The sequence below is a fragment of the Pistacia vera genome, unplaced genomic scaffold (assembly GCF_008641045.1).
Source record: "Pistacia vera cultivar Batoury unplaced genomic scaffold, PisVer_v2 Contig492, whole genome shotgun sequence".
In the NCBI taxonomy this organism is placed as follows: Eukaryota; Viridiplantae; Streptophyta; class Magnoliopsida; order Sapindales; family Anacardiaceae; genus Pistacia; species Pistacia vera.
In genome coordinates this window covers 234420-242039 of record NW_022196326.1, presented here as the reverse complement: position 1 = coordinate 242039, position 7620 = coordinate 234420, and positions in this window count along the sequence as shown.

Sequence of the window (7620 nt, the reverse complement as noted above, 5' to 3'; positions counted from 1 at the left end):
AGGTTATGCTTAGAACAGTGCTATTTATAGATTCATGGTAATAAAGCAAGAGGTTGGTTAGTATGATGCAAACACAATCATTGACTCTAAAAACACATATTTCTTTGAGAATATTTTTCGTAAGAAAATCAATTGTGAAAAGGCTTTACCTCAAAATGAAACTCTTCATAATTATTCTGAAAGTTTAGAGTTAGAAACAAGAAGTAAGAGAGTAAGAAAAGCCAAATGTTTTGGTGATGATTACTATGTCTTTCATACAGAGAATAATCCTCAGACTTATGAAGAAGCAATGACTTCTCGTGATGCATCCCTTTGGAACGAGGTAGTAAATAATGAAATTGAGTCCATTATGAGTAATCATACATGGGAAGCAGTTAATTTACCTCCAGGAACTAAACCAATAGGGTGCAAATCAATATTTAAAAAGAAATTAAAGACTGATGGATCAATTGATAAATACAAGGCAAGATTGGTTGCCAATACACAAAAGAAAGATATAGATTATTTTGACACTTATGCTTTGTAACAAGAATAGCATCAATTAGAGTGTTAATTGCTTTAGCTGCAATTTACAAATTACATATACATCAAATGGATGTAAAGACAACTTCTCTTAATGGAAACCTGGATGAAGAAATTTATATGAAACAACTAGAGGGTTGTGTTATCCTAGTAATGAGCATAAAGTGTGCAAACTAGTAAAGTCTCTTTATGGACTTAAACAGGCACCAAAACAACGACATGAGAAGTTTGACCAAGTGTTAGTCTCAAATGGTTACACAGTTAATGGTTCAGATAAATGTGTATATTCTAAATCATTTGAAGACAACACTTATGTGATAATATGTCTCTATGTTGATGACATGTTAATAATTAGTGCTAATATGGATGTGATAACTAAGACTAAAGAGTTTCTTGCCTCAAATTTTGATATGAAGGATATGGGAGAAGCAAATGTTATTCTCGGGATTAAAATCATTAAGATAAATGATGGTCTTCAGTTATCACAACAACACTATGTTAAAAATTTCTTAAGAAAATTTGGGTATTTAGACAGTAAACCAGTCTCAACTCCTTATGATGGAAATACTCAACTAAAGAAACATACACAACATAGTGTGAGTCAAAATAGATAAGCCCAAATCATTGGTAGCCTTATGTACTTAATGAATAGTATGAGGCCTGATATTGCTTATGCTGTCACTAGATTGAGTAAGTATACTCATAATCCATATAAGAGTCATTGGATAGCATTAGACAGAGTTGCTAGATATCTAAAGGGCACCATTGATTATGGGCTAACGTTTGGAAGTACACCACCTGTATTATAAAGATATTCCTATGCCAATTGGATATCAGATTCAGATGAAATAAAATCCACAAGTGGTTATATCTTTACACTTGATGAAGGTGTTGTGTCATGGAAGTCTTCCAAACAAGCTTGCATAGCTCGGTCTACCCTGGAGTCTGAGCTTATCGCCTTAGAAAAGGCATGTTCCGAGGTTGAGTGGTTAAGGAATCTCTTAGCAAATCTTCCCATTGAAACTCACCCTCCTGTTTCAGTATCAATCCATTGCGATTGTCAATCCGCAATAGTGAGAGCAAAGAGCAAAATTTATAATGGGAAAAGTAAACATATCCAAATGAGACATACCATTATAAAACAGTTGCTAGAATTTGGGGTAGTGAGCCTAGACTTTGTGAAGTCAGAGTTAAATTTGGCCAATCCTCTGACTAAACCACTAAGTAAAAGGTTAGTGGAATACACATCGAGGGGGATAGGACTTATGCCTAAAGCATAAGGCAAGAGTGATGGTAACCCTACCTATGTGATTGGAGATCCCATGAAGTAGGTTCATAAGGGTAATAACAAGTTAAGTATTATAAAATTTTATATATAAAGAGTCCTCCCTATGGTGAGATAATATTGATTGCAGTGAATAAGGTTAAGTAAAATTACTCTTAATGAAATCCATAGCTAGCATAAATAGTGGTGTGAAAAACTGCAATTCACACCTTATGGAGTTTCACCTATGTGAGTGTGGAATAGGGTCGATTCCTATGAGAGTTTAAGCAAGCACCTCTAGAGCACTCATGAAATCCAGGTTAGCATAGGGCTATAAAGTGCCAAACCGTAGAACAGTATACAATGTAGAGAATTTAGTGTGAGGAACTAATCCTCTAAATTACATAAAGATATTTTGGGTTCATAGAAACTTAGGTTCACTAAATTTCTATAACTCACGTTTAGTTACTCAATGATTGGTTCATAGTCTGAAAGACACCAACTCATAAACATTAAATTCTATAATCAGTGGTGATTGGTTATTTTGAAATATGTGGGGGATTGTTATAAAAGCTAAGCCGTTATTGGTATTTCAAAATACCAATTGTTTGGATTGTTATGCAATTAAAAGTAATTGCGATTTATTGTTTTATTTAAAAGCAAATTGCTTCGGTTACTGTAATTCAAAGCATGGCAGTTTCTTATATTAATTTGGAGTGTAATGGTGGCAATTATGGGCTTTATGAAGGGATTGTCAATTATAAAAAGGGGTGTTTATTCTCTTCTGAGGCACAATTTTTTCCACTCAATAGAGCCTACTTTTGCTTCTACATCATTGTTCTATCAGCTTTCCTTCACCGCTTCTACATTGCCTCACACTATTCTAAGCTTCTGTTAAAGAGTTCTCTTTAACTAAAAGTTCGTCATTGTATCCTGCAGATCAGTCCGCTGTTGAGCCTTTTTGTACCACGAAGATTCTTCTAATAGGAGCGGAATTATGATATTAAGGACAATGCTTTTGTACATCTTGATGCTGCTGTATCATTGCTATTTTGCTGCTGTTTCGTTGCTGTATTTGTTGTTGTTTCACTGATGTATCATTGTTGTTTGCTGCTGTCTCTTGCTATTTTTCTTGCTATTTTCCTACTGTTTCACTACTGTTCTTCTACTATTTTTTTCCTATTCTTCCACAGTTTACTGCTAATTTGTATTAAATTTTAATAGACTAGTCTCATGCTTATACACCATATGAACCATATGTATCCTATGTTGAATCCATCTATGATGTCTTTGGTCTAAGGATCAGTGGTACACAAGCACGATCCTATGATCCATCATTGACCACATTCTAAACGTGCATGTGATTCATCGTCGGTTGAATTCGATAAATAGTTCACTAACTATTTATCTATGTTAATGTCTTAGTGACATACCTCTTATAATCACTCACACTAATACCATCACATGATATTCAAAGGAGACATTTAGCATGCCTACTATGCAATGTTATTGCCCAATTAACATTACTTGCATAGGGAATTCTTTGATGATTTGATCTTCCGAAGATTTGTGTCATTCGGACATTTCACATGCAATATTATATATAATAAAATGAAGAAGTAAATCAACATGTGAACTAAGAACACTTTCTTTTATTCATAATACATTTACAAGATATAATATCATGAAATTGATAACACAATTGGTTTCTGGTTTCAAAGGCATACACTAACAATTCAAATTAGTCTTCAGGAAGTTCATACTGGTTTATATATATACATATATACATATATATATGTATGATATCCTCATTTATAGCCCTGATTTAGATACTTACCTTCACCATATGCAACAAGCCTTCCAAATCCTTACCGAAAATGAGTTGGTAGTTAATTACAAGAAATGTTTGTTTGCACAAAAGAAATTGGAGTACTTAGGCCACTTAATTTCATTTAATGGGGTAAAGGCTAATCCTCAGAAGATTGACTCTATGTTGTTTTGGCTAGTTCCACACACCATTAAAGGGTTAAGGGGATTCTTGGGGCCAAAAGGCTACTACAGGCATTTTGTGAAGAATTACGGGTTAATACTAAACCCTTGACACAGCTGCTTTGAAAGGATTTTTTTAAATGGAATGACCATGCATAGCAAGCTTTTGTATGTAACACCCACATCAAGGTATGTAATTTTATTTATGCCCTAATACCCTTAGTTGGATTTCTTTGAAGTTACCTCAGACAAATGTGAAGAAAATTCCTTAAAACTTCATTAGGGGTAAAATGGTCTTTTCACTCTTAATTAGATGAAAAAGTGGGAAGTGAAAGGAAGAAAAATAATGTGAAGAAGATAATAAAAATGAGGGTATTTCGGTAATTGACTAAAGGATATAGATGGAATTTCATAGAAAGTGCAAGGGCAAAATGGGAATACATGCATATATTATTAGATATAAGGTTTCATTAGAAGAAACCCTAGCCATATTTCAGCCCTTGTACATGCCACCCTCACCCCTTTTTCTCTTAAATTTCTTCACCAAATCTCAAAGAGAATTCATAGGATTTGGCTTGGATTTTTATAGATTTTCAATCCTAAAGCATCCAAAGGTAAGATTCTAGCACAATGAGTGTGATTGAACTTTAAAGTTTTAAATTCTTACGGTTTTTATATGATCTAGGTCCAAGAGGAAGAGACTTTTAGCAAAAGGAGGTGATATCACACATTCAAGGTAAGTAAACCTAATTTTAGCCTTGATTTGAGCAAGACTTGTGTACAATGATTCTTGCATGTTTTTATGTGATTGTATGTGAGAATTGTCGGCTGTTTTTGATGTTGAATGATGTGTAATTTCCAGTCATGAGAAGTAGTGTATGAGTATATGGTGATTTGGTGAAGTTATGGAATAATTAGTGTTGAAATTTTGATGTGTTGAGATTTGTTGAAATCGGCCAGATTTATGGCTATAATTAGTGAGTTTTTTCTCAAATTTGGGTGGATTTAGAGAGATGTAGAAGTGTAGCCAACATAGTAGTTGTATGTGCATATGAATTGTTTGATGAAAATCCAAAGAGAAAATGCATGCATGAGTTGGTTAAACCCTATTGAAGAAAGGGTTAGAGAAATGCAAGGATTGAAGTAGAAAGATTATTTTGGGCTTAACCAAGTGTAAATGTTAGTATTCAAGAGTGCATATGGTTATGCCAAAATTTAGAATATCACTTGGTCATGTTAGTTCCATGAGGGAAATGGCCCTTAGTGTTTGGTTCTAGTTACTTGAACCCTTACTACTTTTTAAATAACACATGAAAGTGCTAGAAAAGAATGGTATGTTAAAGTGTTCCTTTGATATGGCATTGTTGATAAAAATGGTAGAACATGTTATGACATACCATTATGCCATAATGAATTTTCAAGTTTGTGTATGTGAACTTGAAAAGAACATCAAAGAATGGCCTTGATCATGCATATATTGTGCATATGATTTATATATAGCCTTGATTTGATAAATGAGAATATTAAAGAATATGTTAGCAAAGAATGAGAAAAAGAAAGAAAAGAAAATGGCTTGTAGATTTCTTTTAAGCTAACATGCAACTATGTATAATTTCTCATTTACTAAAGAATGCAAGTGTAGTGATAATCCGAGGATTATACTGTTTTATTTAGGCTTTTAGGCCGGATTTTAGATACTTCTTAGTTCATTTATGCCTGAATTGCTACTTAATTCTTTACATTTTGTGTTTTAGGCCAAAATGGACATTTTGAGCAAATAATGAGCGAATTGGAGTTTCTGGACTCAGAAGTAAGCGAATCTCAGAAGTTGGGAGAGTTTTGAAGCAAAATAAGCACTATAAAGCTTGTTTCCATGGGAGAGCATCGAACATCGAAGATTCAAGCAAAGAAGCAAGCGGAGGGCAATTATGTAATTTCAAAATTCTTTATGAAGATTTGCCGCGGTAAAGTTTGTTCTTCGTTGTGGCGAAATGAGTTACGGACAAGAGTTGATTTTACTTCGTCACCACGACGAGATTTCTTCTTCGCCACAGTGAAGTCTGCAATTTTCAGTTTCTTTAAAACGCATAGTTTCATTTTTAGGCAAAGTCTTAGGTTTTTGGGCGAGGTATAAAAGCAGAACTTTGCCATTTTAATAGGGGGTCGTGTTTTTCTTAGTCGAGAGCAGCTTTTTCATCTTCCTTAGCTTAGATTTGACGAATTTTGGGTTGAAAAGTGAGAAAATTTGGGATTGAATCTGGTGGATTCTTCAACTAGGGGAGATCTCTTGTCTTTTCTCTCATTTCAATATGTTAAACTTTGTGTTTATTGTTTTTCTTAATAAATATATTGATTTAGCTATGAACTAACCCATTTTGGGTTAGGGTTTTGATGTAATTCAGATTTCCATGGATTAATAAATTGATTTTTGTTATTTTCATATGCTATTGTATGGGTTGTGTGGTTATTCTAATTTTATTGGTTTCATTTGATGAACATGATGAGATTGAGAAAATAACTCATGTTAAGCTTCTTGGGTAATCAACATTGTAGTATTGAATGCTAGAGATAGATTTAAGAATCAATGAAATTAATTTAGGATTCCATGTGCTTAATGAGCTTAGAACTATTAATTTTCAAATTGTTGGGTGCTGAAGTATAGGGAAAAGTAGCAAAACATAGCCTGAGAATGTATGTTTTACAATTTAGAGAATTCGATTTACAACCAATGCATGTGAATATGGAATTAGCATAATCTGTAGGTTTAATCCATAAAGTCCAAATGAAGTCAAAACCCTACCCATTTGTTAAATTGATATTACCTTGTTTTTAATCTTGCTTTCATAATTTAGCTTTAAGCATTTAGCAATTTTTGTTTTAGTTTTAAGTTTAATTTTCTCCCATTAATCCAAACAAATTCGATTGCTCCAACTTGAAAACAGTAGAAAACTTAGTGCGTAGCAACCAATCCTCATGGGAACGATACTCACTTATCACTTTATTACTTTGTGCGACTAGTGCACTTGCTATTTATGCATGTTGCATTAACAACGCATCATGTAAAATTTCCATAGCTTGGAAATTTAATTGGAAATGTATATAGTATCTCTTTCTATTCTCTTTCCACAGCATGTTATGTTATAAGGTTGTTGCGATGGGGAACCCGTGAGTGATAGAGATGCCCACATGCATGCCGCCATCAGTGAGCGGCCTCAGCAGAGAGATACATCATTTGTACAGTGTGTCAGCAGTGCATGTGGATGAGGACTGTACCTAGTAAAGAATACCTAAATGCACGCCGCCATCAGTGAGCGGCCTTAACAAAGAGATACAGCATTTGTACAGTCCGTCAGTAGTGCATGTAGATGAGGACTGTACCCAGTATACACTCACATGGCTAGGGTTCCAAATCCATGTCTCAACCTAGTCTGATCGGCAACCTAGAATAGAAAAGAAAGAAAGAGAAACAAAAAAGAAAAGAAAGAGATATAGCATAAGAGACAAAAAACAGAAAAGAAAAGAAAGTTCTTTTCTCATAAAAGTTTATTATTCTGCATATGTGTTATGCTACTTACATGATTTACATTTCTTATGTGCTTGACGATGTACGGTTTTATTAAATGTCTTTGCACGTTGGTAAATATCATATTGATGCGTTGATTTTACAACATGCAATGTGTAGCAAGTGCACTAGTCGCAAAAAGTAATAGAATGATGAGTAAAGTATCGTTCCCACGAGGATTGCGTGTCAAGTACTAATTTTCCTAATTTGTATCAAGTTGGAGTAAACGAAAAATGGTTGGATTTGCGGGAGACAGTTAAGCTGAAATTAAAACAAAATCAAC